This window comes from Nothobranchius furzeri, chromosome 8 (genome assembly GCF_043380555.1).
Source record: "Nothobranchius furzeri strain GRZ-AD chromosome 8, NfurGRZ-RIMD1, whole genome shotgun sequence".
Lineage (NCBI taxonomy): Eukaryota > Metazoa > Chordata > Actinopteri > Cyprinodontiformes > Nothobranchiidae > Nothobranchius > Nothobranchius furzeri.
The window spans coordinates 27,517,574-27,537,282 of NC_091748.1; positions in this window are offsets into that span (position 1 = coordinate 27,517,574).

Consider the following 19,709-nt stretch of genomic DNA (forward strand, 5'->3'; position numbering starts at 1 on the left):
GCAGACGCCGACGAGCAGAGAAGAAAACAGCAGCAGGACCAGCGCAGTCGCCGGCGCCGACGATCAGAGCAGAAAACAACAGCAGGTCCAGCGCAGTCGCCGACGACGACAAGCAGAGCAGACGCCGACGAGCAGAGAAGAAAACAGCAGCAGGACCAGCGCAGTCGCCGGCGCCGACGATCAGAGCAGAAAACAGCAGCAGGACCAGCGCAGTCGCAGACGCCGATGAGCAGTGCAGAAAAAAGCAGCAGGACCAGCGCAGTCGCCGAAGCCTACGAGCAGAGCAGAAAACAGCAGCAGGATCAGCACAGTCGCCGACGCCGATGAGCAGTGCAGAAAACAGCAGCAGGACCAGCGCAGTCGCCGACGAGCAGAGCAGAAAACAGCAGCAGGACCAGCGCAGTCGCCGACGCTGATGAACAGTGCAGAAAACACCAGCAGGACCAGCGCATACGTCGATGAGCAGAGCAGAAAACAGCAGCAGGACCAGCGCAGTCGCAGACGCCGACGAGCGGAGCAGACGCCGATGAGCAGAGAAGAAAACAGCAGCAGGACCAGCGCAGTCGCCGACGCCGACGATCAGAGCAGAAAACAACAGCAGGACCAGCACAGTCGCCGACGCAGATGAGCAGTGCAGAAAACACCAGCAGGTCCAGCGCAGTGGCCGATGAACAGAGCAGGAAACAGCAGCAAGACCAGTGCAGTCACAGACGCCGTCGAGCAGAGCAGACGCCGACGAGCAGAGAAGAAAACAGCAGCCGGACCAGCGCAGTCGCCGGCGCCGACGATCAGAGCAGAAATCAACAGAAGGACCAGCGCAGTCGCCGACGGCGACGAGCAGAGCAGGAAACAACAGCAGGATCAGCGTAGTAGCCGACGCCGATGAGCAGAGCAGAAAACAGCAGCAGGACCAGCGCAGTCGCCGACGAGCAGAGCAAAAAACAGCAGCAGGAGATGCGCAGTCGCAGACGCCGACGAGCAGAGCAGAAAACAGCAGCAGGTTCAGCGCAGTCGCGGACACCGACGAGCAAAGCAAAAAACATAAGCAGGAGATGTGCAGTCGCAGACGTTCAGAGCAGAAAACAGCAGAAGGAGATGCGCAGTCGCAGACGCCAATGAGCAGAGCAGAAAACAGTAGCAGGAACAACGCAGTCGCCGACGCCGATGAGCAGTGCAGAAAACAGCAGCAGGACCTGCACAGTCGCCGACGAGCAGAGCAGAAAACAGCAGCAGGACCAGCGCAGTCGCAGTCGCCGATGAGCAGTGAAGAAAAAAGCAGCAGGACCAGCGCAGTCACAGACGCCTACGAGCAGAGCAGAAAACAGCAGCAGGATCAGCACAGTCGCCGACGCCAATGAGCAGTGCAGAAAACAGCAGCAGGACCAGCGCAGTCGCCGAAGAGCAGAGCAGAAAACAGCAGCAGGACCAGCGCAGTCGCAGACGCCGATGAGCAGAGGCGAAAACAACAGCAGGACCAGCGCAGTCGCCGACGCCGATGAGCAGTGCAGAAAACACCAGCAGGACCAGCGCAGTCGCCGATGAGCAGAGCAGAAAACAGCAGCAGGACCAGCGCAGTCGCAGACGCCGACGAGCAGAGCAGACGCCGACGAGCAGAGAAGAAAACAGCAGCAGAACCAGCGAAGTCACCGACGCCGACGATCAGAGCAGAAAACAACAGCAGGACCAGCGCAGTCGCCGACGGCGATGAGCAGAGCAGGAAACAGCAGCAGGATCAGCGCATTCGCTGACGCCGATGAGCAGTGCAGAAAACAGCAGCAGGACCAGCGCAGTCGCCGACGCCTACGAGCAGAGCAGAAAACAGCAGCAGGATCAGCACAGTCGCCGACGCCGATGAGCAGTGCAGAAAACAGCAGCAGGACCAGCGCAGTCGCCGACGAGCAGAGCAGAAAACAGCAGCAGGACCAGCGCAGTCTAAGACGCCGACGAGCAGACGCTATAACAACAGCAGGACCAGCGCAGTCGCCGACGCCGATGAGCAATGCAGAAAACACCAGCAGGACCAGCGCAGTCGCAGACGCCGACGATCAGAGCAGACGCCGACGAGCAGAGAAGAAAACAACAGCAGGACCAGCGCAGTTGCCGACGCAGATGAGCAGTGCAGAAAACACAAGCAGGACCAGCGCAGTCACCGATGAGCAGAGCAGAAAACAGCATCAGGACCAGCGCAGTCGCAGACGCCGACGAGCAGAGCAGACGCCGACGAGCAGAGCAGAAAACAACAGCAGGACCAGCGCAGTCGCCGACGGCGACGAGCAGAGCAGGAAACAACAGCAGGATCAGCGCAGTAGCCGACGCCAATGAGCAGAGCAGAAAACAGCAGCAGGACCAGCGCAGTCGCCGACGAGCAGAGCAAAAAACAGCAGCAGGAGATGTGCAGTCGCAGACGCCGACGAGCAGAGCAGAAAACAGCAGCAGGATCAGCGCAGTCGCTGACGCCGACGAGCAGAGCAAAAAACAGAAGCAGGAGATGCGCAGTCGCAGACGATCAGAGCAGAAAACAGCAGCAGTGTCAGCGCAGTCGCTGACGCCGACGAGCAAAGCAGAAAAAAGCAGCAGGACATGCGCAGTCGCAGACGCCAATGAGCAGAGCAGAAAACAGCAGCAGGATCAGCGCAGTCGCCGACGCCGATGCGCAGTGCAGAAAACAGCAGCAGGACCAGCGCAGTGGCCGATGAGCAGAGCAGGAAACAGCAGCAGGACCAGCGCATTCGTCGGCGCCGACGATCAGAGCAGAAAAAAACAGAAGGACCAGCGCAGTCGCCGACGGCGACGAGCAGAGCAGGAAACAACAGCAGGATCAGCGTAGTAGCCGACGCCGATGAGCAGAGGCGAAAACAACAGCAGGACCAGCGCAGTCGCCGACGCCGATGAGCAGTGCAGAAAACACCAGCAGGACCAGCGCAGTCGCCGATGAGCAGAGCAGAAAACAGCAGCAGGACCAGCGCAGTCGCAGACGCCGACGAGCAGAGCAGACGCCGACGAGCAGAAAAGAAAACAGCAGCAGAACCAGCGAAGTCGCCGACGCCGACGATCAGAGCAGAAAACAACAGCAGGACCAGCGCAGTCGCCGACGGCGATGAGCAGAGCAGGAAACAGCAGCAGGATCAGCGCATTCGCTGACGCCGATGAGCAGTGCAGAAAACAGCAGCAGGACCAGCGCAGTCGCCGACGCCGATGAGCAATGCAGAAAACACCAGCAGGACCAGCGCAGTCGCAGACGCCGACGAGCAGAGCAGACGCCGATGAGCAGAGAAGAAAACAGCAGCAGGACCAGCGCAGTTGCCGACGCCGACGATCAGAGCAGAAAACAACAGCAGGACCAGCACAGTCGCCGACGCAGATGAGCAGTGCAGAAAACACCAGCAGGTCCAGCGCAGTGGCCGATGAACAGAGCAGGAAACAGCAGCAGGACCAGTGCAGTCACAGACGCCGTCGAGCAGAGCAGACGCCGACGAGCAGAGAAGAAAACAGCAGCCGGACCAGCGCAGTCGCCGGCGCCGACGATCAGAGCAGAAAACAACAGAAGGACCAGCGCAGTCGCCGACGGCGACGAGCAGAGCAGGAAACAACAGCAGGATCAGCGTAGTAGCCGACGCCGATGAGCAGAGCAGAAAACAGCAGCAGGACCAGCGCAGTTGCCGACGAGCAGAGCAAAAAACAGCAGCAGGAGATGCGCAGTCGCAGACGCCGACGAGCAGAGCGGAAAACAGCAGCAGGTTCAGCGCAGTCGCTGACACCGACGAGCAGAGCAAAAAACATAAGCAGGAGATGCGCAGTTGCAGACGATCAGAGCAGAAAACAGCAGAAGGAGATGCGCAGTCGCAGACGCCAATGAGCAGAGCAGAAAACAGCAGCAGGAACAACGCAGTCACCGACGCCGATGAGCAGTGCAGAAAACAGCAGCAGGACCTGCGCAGTCGCCGACGAGCAGAGCAGAAAACAGCAGCAGGACAGGCGCAGTCGCAGTCGCCGATGAGCAGTGAAGAAAAAAGCAGCAGGACCAGCGCAGTCACAGACGCCTACGAGCAGAGCAGAAAACAGCAGCAGGATCAGCACAGTCGCCGACGCCAATGAGCAGTGCAGAAAACAGCAGCAGGACCAGCGCAGTCGCCGAAGAGGAGAGCAGAAAACAGCAGCAGGACCAGCGCAGTCGCAGACGCCGATGAGCAGAGGCGAAAACAACAGCAGGACCAGCGCAGTCGCCGACGCCGATGAGCAGAGGCGAAAACAACAGCAGGACCAGCGCAGTCGCCGACGCCGATGAGCAGTGCAGAAAACACCAGCAGGACCAGCGCAGTCGCCGATGAGCAGAGCAGAAAACAGCAGCAGGACCAGCGCAGTCGCAGACGCCGACGAGCAGAGCAGACGCCGACGAGCAGAGAAGAAAACAGCAGCAGAACCAGCGAAGTCGCCGACGCTGACGATCAGAGCAGAAAACTACAGCAGGACCAGCGCAGTCTCCGACGGCGATGAGCAGAGCAGGAAACAGCAGCAGGATCAGCGCATTCGCTGACGCCGATGAGCAGTGCAGAAAACAGCAGCAGGACCAGCGCAGTCGCCGACGCCTACGAGCAGAGCAGAAAACAGCAGCAGGATCAGCACAGTCGCCGACGCCGATGAGCAGTGCAGAAAACAGCAGCAGGACCAGCGCAGTCGCCGACGAGCAGAGCAGAAAACAGCAGCAGGACCAGCGCAGTCTAAGACGCCGACGAGCAGACGCTAAAACAACAGCAGGACCAGCGCAGTCGCCGACGCCGATGAGCAATGCAGAAAACACCAGCAGGACCAGCGCAGTCGCAGACGCCGACGAGCAGAGCAGACGCCGACGAGCAGAGAAGAAAACAACAGCAGGACCAGCGCAGTTGCCGACGCAGATGAGCAGTGCAGAAAACACAAGCAGGACCAGCGCAGTCACCGATGAGCAGAGCAGAAAACAGCATCAGGACCAGCGCAGTCGCAGACGCCGACGAGCAGAGCAGACGCCGACGAGCAGAGCAGAAAACAACAGCAGGACCAGCGCAGTCGCCGACGGCGACGAGCAGAGCAGGAAACAACAGCAGGATCAGCGCAGTAGCCGACGCCAATGAGCAGAGCAGAAAACAGCAGCAGGACCAGCGCAGTCGCCGACGAGCAGAGCAAAAAACAGCAGCAGGAGATGTGCAGTCGCAGACGCCGACGAGCAGAGCAGAAAACAGCAGCAGGATCAGCGCAGTCGCTGACGCCGACGAGCAGAGCAAAAAACAGAAGCAGGAGATGCGCAGTCGCAGACGATCAGAGCAGAAAACAGCAGCAGTGTCAGCGCATTCGCTGACGCCGACGAGCAAAGCAGAAAAAAGCAGCAGGAGATGCGCAGTCGCAGACGCCAATGAGCAGAGCAGAAAACAGCAGCAGGATCAGCGCAGTCGCCGACGCCGATGAGCAGTGCAGAATACAGCAGCAGGACCAGCGCAGTGGCCGATGAGCAGAGCAGGAAAAAGCAGCAGGACCAGCGCATTCGTCGGCGCCGACGATCAGAGCAGAAAAAAACAGAAGGACCAGCGCAGTCGCCGACGGCGACGAGCAGAGCAGGAAACAACAGCAGGATCAGCGTAGTAGCCGACGCCGATGAGCAGAGGCGAAAACAACAGCAGGACCAGCGCAGTCGCCGACGCCGATGAGCAGTGCAGAAAACACCAGCAGGACCAGCGCAGTCGCCGATGAGCAGAGCAGAAAACAGCAGCAGGACCAGCGCAGTCGCAGACGCCGACGAGCAGAGCAGACGCCGACGAGCAGAGAAGAAAACAGCAGCAGAACCAGCGAAGTCGCCGACGCCGACGATCAGAGCAGAAAACAACAGCAGGACCAGCGCAGTCGCCGACGGCGATGAGCAGAGCAGGAAACAGCAGCAGGATCAGCGCATTCGCCGACGCCGATGAGCAGTGCAGAAAACAGCAGCAGGACCAGCGCAGTCGCCGACGAGCAGAGCAGAAAACAGCAGCAGGACCAGCGCAGTCTAAGACGCCGACGAGCAGAGGCTAAAACAACAGCAGGACCAGCGCAGTCGCCGACGCCGATGAGCAATGCAGAAAACAACAGCAGGACCAGCGCAGTCGCAGACGCCGACGAGCAGAGCAGACGCCGACGAGCAGAGGCTAAAACAACAGCAGGATCAGCGCAGTCGCCGACGCCGATGAGCAATGCAGAAAACACCAGCAGGACCAGCGCAGTCGCAGACGCCGACGGGCTGAGCAGACGCCGACGAGCAGAGCAGAAAACAGCATTAGGACCAGCGCAGTCGCAGACGCCGACGAGCAGAGCAGACGCCGACGAGCAGAGCAGAAAACAACAGCAGGACCAGCGCAGTCGCCGACGGCGACGAGCAGAGCAGGAAACAACAGCAGGATCAGCGCAGTAGCCGACGAGCAGAGCAGGAAACAGCAGCAGGACCAGCGCATTCGTCGGTGCCGACGATCAGAGCAGAAAAAAACAGAAGGACCAGCGCAGTCGCCGACGGCGACGAGCAGAGCAGGAAACAACAGCAGGATCAACGTAGTAGCCGACGCCGATGAGCAGAGCAGAAAACAGCAGCATGACCAGCGCAGTCGCCGACGAGCAGAGCAAAAAACAGCAGCAGGAGATGCGCAGTCGCAGACGCCGACGAGCAGAGCAGAAAACAGCAGCAGGATCAGCGCAGTCGCTGACGCCGACGAGCTGAGCAAAAAACATAAGCAGGAGATGCGCACTCGCAGACGATCAGAGCAGAAAACAGCAGCAGGAGATGCGCAGTCGCAGACGCCAATGAGCAGAGCAGAAAACAGCAGCAGGATCAATGCAGTCGCAGACGAGCAGAGCAGAAAACAGCAGCAGGACCAGCGCAGTCGCAGTCGCCGATGAGCAGTGAAGAAAAAAGTAGCAGGACCAGCGCAGTCACAGACGCCTACGAGCAGAGCAGAAAACACCAGCAGGACCAGCGCAGTCGCCGACGCCGATGAGCAGTGCAGAAAACAGCAGCAGGACCTGCGCAGTCGCCGACGAGCAGAGCAGAAAACAGCAGCAGGACCAGCGCAGTCGCAGTCGCCGATGAGCAGTGAAGAAAAACGCAGCAGGACCAGCGCAGTCACAGACGCCTACGAGCAGAGCAGAAAATACCAGCAGGACCAGCGCAGTCGCCGACGCCGATGAGCAGTCCAGAAAACACCAGCAGGACCAGTGCAGTCGCCGATGAGCAGAGCAGAAAACAGCAGCAGGACCAGCGCAGTCGCAGACGCCGACGAGCAGAGCAGACGCCGACGAGCAGAGAAGAAAACAGCAGCAGAACCAGTGCAGTCGCCGACGCCGACGATCAGAGCAGAAAACAACAGCAGGAGCAGCGCAGTCGCCGACGCCGATGAGCAGTGCAGAAAACAGCAGCAGGACCAGCGCAGTCGCCTACGCCTATGAGCAGAGCAGAAAACAGCAGCAGGATCAGCACAGTCGCCGACGCCGATGAGCAGTGCAGAAAACAGCAGCAGGACCAGCGCAGTCGCAGACGAGCAGAGCAGAAAACAGCAGCAGGACCAGCGCAGTCTCAGACGCCGACGAGCAGAGGCGAAAACAACAGCAGGACAAGCGCAGTCGCCAACGCCGATGAGCAATGCAGAAAACACCAGCAGGACCAGCGCAGACGCCGACGAGCAGAGAAGAAAACAGCAGCAGGACCAAAGCAGTCGCTGACGCCGACGATCAGAGCAGAAAACAACAGCAGGACCAGCGCAGTCGCCGACGCAGATGAGCAGTGCAGAAACACAAGCAGGACCAGCGCAGTCACCGATGAGCAGAGCAGAAAACAGCAGCAGGACCAGCGCAGTCGCAGACGCCGACGAGCTGAGCAGACGCCGACGAGCAGAGAAGAAAACAGCAGCAGGACCAGCGCAGTCGCCGGCGCCGACGATCAGAGCAGAAAACAACAGCAGGACCAGCGCAGTCGCCGACGGCGACGAGCAGAGCAGACGCCGACGAGCAGAGAAGAAAACATCAGCAGGACCAGCGCAGTCGCCGGCGCCGACGATCAGAGCAGAAAACAACAGCAGGGCCAGTGCAGTCGCCGACGGCGACGAGCAGAGCAGGAAACAACAGCAGGATCAGCGCAGTAGCCGACGCCGATGAGCAGAGCAGAAAACAGCAGCAGGACCAGCGCAGTCGCCGACGAGCAGAGCAAAAAACAGCAGCAGGAGATTAGCAGTCGCAGACGCCGACGAGCAGAGCAGAAAACAGCAGCAGGATCAGCGCAGTCGCTGACGCCGACGAGCAGAGCAAAAAACTGAAGCAGGAGATGCGCAGTCGCAGACGATCAGAGCAGAAAACAGCAGCAGGGTCAGCGCAGTCGCTGACGCCGACGAGCAAAGCAGAAAACAGCAGCAGGATCAGCGCAGTCGCCGACGCCGATGAGCAGTGCAGAAAACAGCAGCAGGACCAGCGCAGCTGACGACGAGCAGAGCAGAAAACAGCAGCAGGACCAGCGCAGTCGCAGACGCCGACGAGCAGAGGCAAAAACAACAGCAGGACCAGCGCAGTCGCCGACGCCGATGAGCAGTGCAGAAAACACCAGCAGGACCAGCGCAGTCGCCGATGAGCAGAGCAGAAAACAGCAGCAGGACCAGCGCAGTCGCAAACGCCGACGAGCAGAGCAGACGCCGACGAGCAGAAAATTAAACAGCAGCAGGACCAGCGCAGTCGCTGACGCCGACGAGCAAAGCAGAAAAAAGCAGCAGGAGATGAGCAGTCGCAGACGCCAATGAGCAGAGCAGAAAACAGCAGCAGGATCAGCGCAGTCGCCGACACCGATGAGCAGTGCAGAAAACAGCAGCAGGACCTGCGCAGTCGCCGACGAGCAGAGCAGAAAACAGCAGCAGGACCAGCGCAGTTGCAGACGCCGATGAGCAGTGCAGAAAACAGCAGCAGGACCAGCGCAGTCGCCGACGCCTTCGAGCAGAGCAGAAAACAGCAGCAGGATCAGCACACTCGCCGATGCCAATGAGCAGTGCAGAAAACAGCAGCAGGACCACCGCAGTTGACGACGAGCAGAGCAGAAAACAGCAGCAGGACCAGCGCAGTCGCAGACGCCGACGAGCAGAGGCGAAAACAACAGCAGAACCAGCGCAGTCGCCAACGCCGATGAGCAGTGCAGAAAACACCAGCAGGACCAGCGCAGTGGCCGATGAGCAGAGCAGGAAACAGCAGCAGGACCAGCGCAGTCGCCGGCGCCGACGATCAGAGCAGAAAAAAACAGAAGGACCAGCGCAGTCGCCGACGGCGACGAGCAGAGCAGGAAACAACAGCAGGATCAGCGTAGTAGCCGACGCCGATGAGCAGAGCAGAAAACAGCAGCAGGACCAGCGCAGTCGCCGACGAGCAGAGCAAAAAACAGCAGCAGGAGATGCGCAGTCGCTGACGCCGACGAGCTGAGCAAAAAACATAAGCAGGAGATGCGCAGTCGCAGACGATCAGAGCAGAAAACAGCAGCAGGAGATGCGCAGTCACAGACGCCAATGAGCAGAGCAGAAAACAGCAGCAGGATCAACGCAGTCGCCGACGAGCAGAGCAGAAAACAGCAGCAGGACCAGCGCAGTCGCAGTCGCCGATGAGCAGTGCAGAAAACAGCAGCAGGACCTGCGCAGTCGCGGACGAGCAGAGCAGAAAACAGCAGCAGGACCAGCGCAGTCGCAGTCGCCGATGAGCAGTGAAGAAAAAAGCAGCAGGACCAGCGCAGTCACAGACGCCTACGAGCAGAGCAGAAAACACCAGCAGGACCAGCGCAGTCGCTGACGCCGATGAGCAGTGCAGAAAACACCAGCAGGACCAGTGCAGTCGCCGATGAGCAGAGCAGAAAACAGCAGCAGGACCAGCGCAGTCGCAGACGCCGACGAGCAGAGCAGACGCCGACGAGCAGAGAAGAAAACAGCAGCAGAACCAGTGCAGTCGCCGACGCCGACGATCAGAGCAGAAAACAACAGCAGGAGCAGCGCAGTCACCGACGCCGATGAGCAGTGCAGAAAACAGCAGCAGGACCAGCGCAGTCGCCTACGCCTACGAGCAGAGCAGAAAACAGCAGCAGGATCAGCACAGTCGCCGACGCCGATGAGCAGTGCAGAAAACAGCAGCAGGACCAGCGCAGTCGCCGACGAGCAGAGCAGAAAACAGCAGCAGGACCAGCGCAGTCTCAGACGCCGACGAGCAGAGGCGAAAACAACAGCAGGACCAGCGCAGTCGCCGACGCCGATGAGCAATGCAGAAAACACCAGCAGGACCAGCGCAGACGCCGACGAGCAGAGCAGACGCCGACGAGCAGAGAAGAAAACAGCAGCAGGACCAGCGCAGTCGCCGACGCCGACGATCAGAGCAGAAAACAACAGCAGGACCAGCGCAGTCGCCGACGCAGATGAGCAGTGCAGAAACACAAGCAGGACCAGCGCAGTCACCGATGAGCAGAGCAGAAAACAGCAGCAGGACCAGCGCAGTCGCAGACGCCGACGAGCAGAGCATACGCCGACGAGCAGAGAAGAAAACAGCAGCAGGACCAGCGCAGTCATCGGCGCCGACGATCAGAGCAGAAAACAACAGCAGGACCAGCGCAGTCGCCGACGGCGACGAGCAGAGCAGGAATCAACAGCAGGATCAGCGCAGTAGCCGACGCCGATGAGCAGAGCAGGAAACAGCAGCAGGACCAGCGCAGTCGCCGACGAGCAGAGCAAAAAACAGCAGCAGGAGATGTGCAGTCGCAGACGCCGACGAGCAGAGCAGAAAACAGCAGCAGGATCAGCGCAGTCGCTGACGCCGACGAGCAGAGCAAAAAACTGAAGCAGGAGATGCGCAGTCGCAGACGATCAGAGCAGAAAACAGCAGCAGGGTCAGCGCAGTCGCTGATGCCGACGAGCAAAGCAGAAAAAAGCAGCAGGAGATGCGCAGTCGCAGACGCCAATGAGCAGAGCAGAAAACAGCAGCAGGATCAGCGCAGTCGCCGACGCCGATGAGCAGTGCAGAAAACAGCAGCAGGACCTGCGCAGTCGCCGACGAGCAGAGCAGAAAACAGCAGCAGGACCAGCGCAGTCGCAGACGCCGATGAGCAGTGCAGAAAACAGCAGCAGCACCAGCGCAGTCGCCGACGCCTTCGAGCAGAGCAGAAAACAGCAGCAGGATCAGCACAGTTGCCTACGCCAATGAGCAGTGCAGAAAACAGCAGCAGGACCAGCACAGCTGACGACGAGCAGACTAGAAAACAGCAGCAGGACCAGCGCAGTCGCAGACGCCGACGAGCAGAGGCGAAAACCACAGCAGGACCAGCGCAGTCGCCGATGAGCAGAGCAGAAAACAGCAGCAGGACCAGCGCAGTCGCAGACGCCGACGAGCAGAGCAGACGCCGACGAGCAGAGAATTAAACAGCAGCAGGACCAGCGCAGTCGCTGACGCCGACGAGCAAAGCAGAAAAAAGCAGCAGGAGATGCGCAGTAGCAGACGCCAATGAGCAGAGCAGAAAACAGCAGCAGGATCAGCGCAGTCGCCGACGCCGATGAGCAGTGCAGAAAACAGCAGCAGGACCTGCGCAGTCGCCGACGAGCAGAGCAGAAAACAGCAGCAGGACCAGCGCAGTCGCAGACACCGATGAGCAGTGCAGAAGACAGCAGCAGGACCAGCGCAGTCGCCGACGCCTTCGAGCAGAGCAGAAAACAGCAGCAGGATCAGCACAGTCGCCGATGCATATGAGCAGTGCAGAAAACAGCAGCAGGACATGCGCAGTTGACGACGAGCAGAGCAGAAAACAGCAGCAGGACCAGCGCAGTCGCAGACGCCGACGAGCAGATGCGAAAACAACAGCAGGACCAGTGCAGTCGCCGACGCCGATGAGCAGTGCAGAAAACACCAGCAGGACCAGCGCAGTCACCGATGAGCAGAGCAGAAAACAGCAGCAGGACCGGCGCAGTCGCAGACGCCGACGAGCAGAGCAGACGCCGACGAGCAGAGAATTAAACAGCAGCATGACCAGCGCAGTCGCCAACGCCGACGATCAGAGCAGAAAACAACAGCAGGACCAGCGCAGTAGCCGACGGCGACGAGCAGAGCAGGAAACAGCAGCAGGATCAGCGCATTCGCTGACGCAGACAAGCAGAGCAGAAAACAGCAGCAGGATCCGCGCAGTAGCCGACGCCGATGAGCAGAGCAGAAAACAGCAGCAGGAGATGCGCAGTCGCAGACGATCAGAGCAGAAAACAGCAGCAGGGTCAGTGCAGTCGCTGACGCCGACGAGCAGAGAAGAAAAAAGCAGCAGGAGATGCGCAGTCGCATACGCCAATGAGCAGAGCAGAAAACAGCAGCAGGATCAACACAGTCGCCGATGCCGATGAGCAGTGCAGAAAACAGCAGCAGGACCTGCGCAGTCGCCGACGAGCAGAGCAGAAAACAGCAGCAGGACCAGCGCAGTCGCAGTCGCCGATGAGCAGTGAAGAAAACAGCAGCAGGACCAGCGCAGTCGCCGACGCCTACGAGCAGAGCAGAAAAAAGCAGCAGGATCAGCACAGTCGCCAACGCCAATGAGCAGTGCAGAAAACAGCAGCAGGACCAGCGCAGTCGCAGACGCCGATGAGCAGTGCAGAAAACACCAGCTGGACCAGCGCAGTCACCGATGAGCAGAGCAGAAAACAGCAGCAGGACCATCGCAGTCGCAGACGCTGACAAGCAGAGCAGACGCCGACGAGCAGAGAAGGAAACAGCAGCAGGACCAGCGCAGTCGCCAAGGTCGACGATCAGAGCAGAAAACAACAGCAGGACCAGCGCAGGCGCCGACGGCGACGAGCAGAGCAGGAAACAGCAGCAGGATCGGCGCATTTGCTGACGCAGACAAGCAGAGCAGAAAACAGCAGCAGGATCAGCGCAGTAGCCGACGCCGATGAGCAGAGCAGAAAACAGCAGCAGGACCAGCGCAGTCGCCGACGAGCAGAGTAAAAAACAGCAGCAGGAGATGTGCAGTCGCAGACTCCGACGAGCAGAGCAGAAAACAGCAGCAGGATCAGAGCAGTCGCTGACGCCGACGAGCAGAGCAAAAAACAGCAGCAGGAGATGCGCAGTAGCAGACGATCAGAGCAGAAAACAGCAGCAGGGTCAGCGCAGTCGCTGACGCCGACGAGCAGAGCAGAAAAAAGCAGCAGGAGATGCGCAGTCGCAGACGCAAATGAGCAGAGCAGAAAACAGCAGCAGGATCAACGCAGTCGCCGACGCCAATGAGCAGTGCAGAAAACAGCAGCAGGACCAGCGCAGTCGCCGACGAGCAGAGCAGAAAACAGCTGCAGGATCAGCGCAGTCGCTGACGCCGACGAGCAGAGCAGAAAAAAGCAGCACGAGATGCGAAGTCGCAGACGCCAACGAGCAGAGCAGAAAACAGCAGCAGGACAAGCACAGTCGCCGAAGCCGACGATCAGAGCAGAAAACAACAGCAGGACCAGCGCAGTAGCAGACGGCGACGAGCAGAGCAGGAAACAGCAGCAGGAGATGCGCAGTCGCAGACGCCAATGAGCAGAGCAGAAAACAGCAGCAGGATCAACGCAGTCGCCAATGCCGATGAGCAGTGCAGAAAACACCAGCAGCACCAGCGCAGTCACCGATGAGCAGAGCAGAAAACAGCAGCAGGACCATCGCAGTCGCAGACGCCGACAAGCAGAGCAGACGCCGACGATCAGAGCAGAAAACAACAGCAGGACCAGCGCAGGCGCTGACGGCGACGAGCAGAGCAGGAAACAGCAGCAGGATCAGCGCAGTCGCCGACGAGCAGAGCAGAAAACAGCAGCAGGATCAGAGCAGTCGCTGACCCCGACGAGCAGAGCAAAAAACAGCAGCAGGAGATGCGCAGTCGCAGACGATCAGAGCAGAAAACAGCAGCAGGGTCAGCGAAGTCGCTGACGCCGACGAGCAGAGCAGAAAAAAGCAGCAGGAGATGCGCAGTCGCAGACGCTAATGAGCAGAGCAGAAAACAGCAGCAGGATCACCGCAGTCGCCGACGCCAATGAGCAGTGCAGAAAACAGCAGCAGGACCAGCGCAGTCGCCGACGAGCAGAGCAGAAAACAGCAACAGGACCAGCACAGTCACAGACGGCGACGAGCAGAGCAGAAAACAGCTGCAGGATCAGCGCAGTCGCTGACGCCGACGAGTAGACAAGAAAAAAGCAGCAGGAGATGCGAAGTCGCAGACGCCAACGAGCAGAGCAGAAAACAGCAGCAGGACAAGCACAGTCGCCGAAGCCGACGATCAGAGCAGAAAACAACAGCAGGACCAGCGCAGTAGCCGACGGCGATGAGCAGAGCAGGAAACAGCAGCAGGATCAGCGCATTCGCTGACGCAGACAAGCAGAGCAGAAAACAGCAGCAGGATCCGCGCAGTAGCCGACTCCGATGAGCAGAGCAGAAAACAGCAGAAGGAGATGCGCAGTCGCAGACGCCGACGAGCAGAGCAGAAAACAGCAGCAGGATCAGCGCAGTCGCTGACGCCGACGAGCAGAGCAAAAAACAGAAGCAGGAGATGCGCAGTCGCAGACGATCAGAGCAGAAAACAGCAGCAGGGTCAGTGCAGTCGCTGACGCCGACGAGCAGAGCAGAAAAAAGAAGCAGGAGATGCGCAGTTGCAGACGCAAATGAGCAGAGCAGAAAACAGCAGCAGGATCAACGCAGTCGCCGACGCCGATGAGCAGTGCAGAAAACAGCAGCAGGACCTGCGCAGTCGCCGACGAGCAGAGCAGAAAACAGCAGCAGGACCAGCGCAGTCGCAGTCGCCGATGAGCAGTGAAGAAAACAGCAGCAGGACCAGCGCAGTCGCCGACGCCTACGAGCAGAGCAGAAAACAGCAGCAGGATCAGCACAGTCGCCGACGCCAATGAGCAGTGCAGAAAACAGCAGCTGGACCAGCGCAGTCGCCGACGAGCATGGCAGAAAACAGCAGCAGGACCAGCGCAGTCGCCGAAGCCGATGAGCAGTGCAGAAAACACCAGCAGGACCAGCGCAGTCGCCGATGAGCAGAGCAGTAAACAGCAGCAGGACCAGCGCAGTCGCAGACGCCGACGAGCAGAGCAGACGCCGACGAACAGAGAAGAAAACAGCAGCAGAACCAGCGCAGTCGCCGACGCAGACGATCAGAGCAGAAAACAACAGCAGGACCAGCGCAGTCGCCGACGGCGACGAGCAGAGCAGGAAACAGCAGCAGGATCAGCGCATTCGCTGACGCCCATGAGCAGTGTAGAAAACAGCAGCAGGACCAGCGCAGTCGCCGATGCCTACGAGCAGAGCAGAAAACAGCAGCAGGATCAGCACAGTCGCCGACGCTGATGAGCAATGCAGAAAACAGCAGCAGGACAAGCGCAGTCGCCGACGAGCAGAGCAGAAAACAGCAGCAGGACCAGCGCAGTCTCAGACGCCGACGAGCAGAGGCGAAAACAACAGCAGGACCAGCGCAGTCGCCGATGAGCAGAGCAGAAAACAGCAGCAGGACCAGCGCAGTCGCAGACGCCGACGAGCAGAGCAGACGCCGACAAGCAGAGAAGAAAACAGCAGCAGGACCAGCGCAGTCGCCGACGCCGACGATCAGAGCAGAAAACAACAGCAGGACCAGCGCAGTCGCCGACGCAGATGAGCAGTGCAGAAAACACAAGCAGGACCAGCACAGTCACCGATGAGCAGAGCAGAAAACAGCAGCAGGACCAGCGCAGTCGCACACGCCGACGAGCAGAGAAGAAAACAGCAGCAGGACAAGCGCAGTCGCCGGCGCCGACGATCAGAGCAGAAAACAACAGCAGGACCAGCGCAGTCGCCGACGGCGACGAGCAGAGCAGGAAACAACAGCAGGATCAGCAAAGTAGCCGACATCGATGAGCAGAGCAGAAAACAGCAGCAGGACCAGCGCAGTCGCCGAAGAGCAGAGCAAAAAACAGCAGCAGGAGATGCGCAGTCGCAGACGCCGACGAGCAGAGCAGAAAACAGCAGCAGGATCAGTGCAGTCGCTGACGCCGACGAGCAGAGCAGAAAAAAGCAGCAGGAGATGCGCAGTCGCTGACGAGCAGAGCAGAAAACAGCAGCAGGACCAGCGCAGTCGCAGACGCCGATGAGCAGTGCAGAAAACAGCAGCAGGATCAGCGCAGTCGCCGACGCCTACGAACAGTGCAGAAAACAGCAGCAGGACCAGCGCAGTCGCCGACGAGCAGAGCAAAAAACAGCAGCAGGACCAGCGCAGTCGCAGACGCCGACGAGCAGAGAATAAAACAGCAGCAGGACCAGCGCAGTCGCCGACGCTGACGATCAGAGCAGAAAACAACAGCAGGACCAGCGCAGTCGCCGATGGCGACGAGCAGAGCAGGAGACAGCAGCAGGATCAGTGCATTCGCTGACGCAGACAAGCAGAGCAGGAAACAGCAGCAGGATAAGCGCAGTAGCCGACGCCGATGTGCAGAGCAAAAAACAGCAGCAGGAGATGCGCAGTAGCAGACGATCAGAGCAGAAAACAGCAGCAGGGTCAGCGCAGTCGCTGACGCCGACGAGCAGAGCAGAAAAAAGCAGCAGGAGATGCGCAGTCGCAGACGCAAATGAGCAGAGCAGAAAACAGCAGCAGGATCAACGCAGTCGCCGACGCCAATGAGCAGTGCAGAAAACAGCAGCAGGACCAGCGCAGTCGCCGACGAGCAGAGCAGAAAACAGCAACAGGACCAGCACAGTCACAGACGGCGACGAGCAGAGCAGAAAACAGCTGCAGGATCAGCGCAGTCGCTGACGCCGACGAGCAGAGCAGAAAAAAGCAGCAGGAGATGCGAAGTCGCAGACGCCAACGAGCAGAGCAGAAAACAGCAGCAGGACAAGCACAGTCGCCGAAGCCGACGATCAGAGCAGAAAACAACAGCAGGACCAGCGCAGTAGCCGACGGCGACGAGCAGAGCAGGAAACAGCAGCAGGAGATGCGCAGTCGCAGACGCCAATGAGCAGAGCAGAAAACAGCAGCAGGATCAACGCAGTCACCAATGCCGATGAGCAATGCAGAAAACAGCAGCAGGACCTGCGCAGTCGCCGACGAGCAGAGCAGAAAACAGCAGCAGGACCAGCGCAGTCGCAGTCGCCGATGAGCAGTGAAGAAAACAGCAGCAGGACCAGCGCAGTCGCCGACGCCTACGAGCAGAGCAGAAAACAGCAGCAGGATCAGCACAGTCGCCGACGCCAATGAGCAGTGCAGAAAACAGCAGCAGGACCAGCGCAGTCGCCGACGAGCATGGATGAAAACAGCAGCAGGACCAGCGCAGTCGCAGACGCCGATGAGCAGAGGCGAAAACAACAGCAGGACCAGCGCAGTCGCCGAAGCCGATGAGTAGTGCAGAAAACACCAGCAGGACCAGCGCAGTCGCCGATGAGCAGAGCAGAAAACAGCAGCAGGACCAGCGCAGTCGCAGACGCCGACGAGCAGAGCAGACGCCGACGAACAGAGAAGAAAACAGCAGCAGAACCAGCGCAGTCGCCGACGCCGACGATCAGAGCAGAAAACAACAGCAGGACCAGCGCAGTCGCCGACGGCGACGAGCAGAGCAGGAAACAGCAGCAGGATCAGCGCATTCGCTGACGCCCATGAGCAGTGTAGAAAACAGCAGCAGGACCAGCGCAGTCGCCGATGCCTACGAGCAGAGCAGAAAACAGCAGCAGGATCAGCACAGTCGCCGACGCTGATGAGCAGTGCAGAAAACAGCAGCAGGACAAGCGCAGTCGCCGACGAGCAGAGCAGAAAACAGCAGCAGGACCAGCGCAGTCTCAGACGCCGACGAGCAGAGGCGAAAACAACAGCAGGACCAGCGCAGTCGCCGATGAGCAGAGCAGAAAACAGCAGCAGGACCAGCGCAGTCGCAGACGCCGACGAGCAGAGCAGACGCCGACAAGCAGAGAAGAAAACAGCAGCAGGACCAGCGCAGTCGCCGACGCCGACGATCAGAGCAGAAAACAACAGCAGGACCAGCGCAGTCGCCGACGCAGATGAGCAGTGCAGAAAACACAAGCAGGACCAGCACAGTCACCGATGAGCAGAGCAGAAAACAGCAGCAGGACCAGCGCAGTCGCACACGCCGACGAGCAGAGAAGAAAACAGCAGCAGGACAAGCGCAGTCGCCGGCGCCGACGATCAGAGCAGAAAACAACAGCAGGACCAGCGCAGTCGCCGACGGCGACGAGCAGAGCAGGAAACAACAGCAGGATCAGCAAAGTAGCCGACATCGATGAGCAGAGCAGAAAACAGCAGCAGGACCAGCGCAGTCGCCGAAGAGCAGAGCAAAAAACAGCAGCAGGAGATGCGCAGTCGCAGACGCCGACGAGCAGAGCAGAAAACAGCAGCAGGATCAGTGCAGTCGCTGACGCCGACGAGCAGAGCAGAAAAAAGCAGCAGGAGATGCGCAGTCGCTGACGAGCAGAGCAGAAAACAGCAGCAGGAGATGCGCAGTCGCAGACTCCGACGAGCAGAACAGAAAACAGCAGCAGGATCAGAGCAGTCGCTGACCCCGACGAGCAGAGCAAAAAACAGCAGCAGGAGATGCGCAGTCGCAGACGATCAGAGCAGAAAACAGCAGCAGGGTCAGCGAAGTCGCTGACGCCGACGAGCAGAGCAGAAAAAAGCAGCAGGAGATGCGCAGTCGCAGACGCAAATGAGCAGAGCAGAAAACAGCAGCAGGATCAACGCAGTCGCCGACGCCAATGAGCAGTGCAGAAAACAGCAGCAGGACCAGCGCAGTCGCCGACGAGCAGAGCAGAAAACAGCAACAGGACCAGCACAGTCACAGACGGCGACGAGCAGAGCAGAAAACAGCTGCAGGATCAGCGCAGTCGCTGACGCCGACGAGCAGACAAGAAAAAAGCAGCAGGAGATGCGAAGTCGCAGACGCCAACGAGCAGAGCAGAAAACAGCAGCAGGACAAGCACAGTCGCCGAAGCCGACGATCAGAGCAGAAAACAACAGCAGGACCAGCGCAGTAGCCGACGGCGACGAGCAGAGCAGGAAACAGCAGCAGGATCAGCGCATTCGCTGACGCAGACAAGCAGAGCAGAAAACAGCAGCAGGATCCGCGCAGTAGCCGACTCCGATGAGCAGAGCAGAAAACAGCAGAAGGAGATGCGCAGTCGCTGACGCCGACGAGCAGAGCAAAAAACAGAAGCAGGAGATGCGCAGTCGCAGACGATCAGAGCAGAAAACAGCAGCAGGGTCAGTGCAGTCGCTGACGCCGACGAGCAGAGCAGAAAATAGAAGCAGGAGATGCGCAGTTGCAGACGCAAATGAGCAGAGCAGAAAACAGCAGCAGGACCTGCGCAGTCGCCGACGAGCAGAGCAGAAAACAGCAGCAGGACCAACGCAGTCGCAGTCGCCGATGAGCAGTGAAGAAAACAGCAGCAGGACCAGCGCAGTCGCCGACGCCTACGAGCAGAGCAGAAAACAGCAGCAGGATCAGCACAGTCGCCGACGCCAATGAGCAGTGCAGAAAACAGCAGCAGGACCAGCGCAGTCGCCGACGAGCAGAGCAGAAAACAGCAGCAGGACCAGCGCAGTCACAGACGCCGATGAGCAGAGGCGAAAACAACAGCAGGACCAGCGCAGTCGCCGAAGCCGATGAGCAGTGCAGAACACACCAGCAGGACCAGCGCAGTCGCCGATGAGCAGAGCAGAAAACAGCAGCAGGACCAGC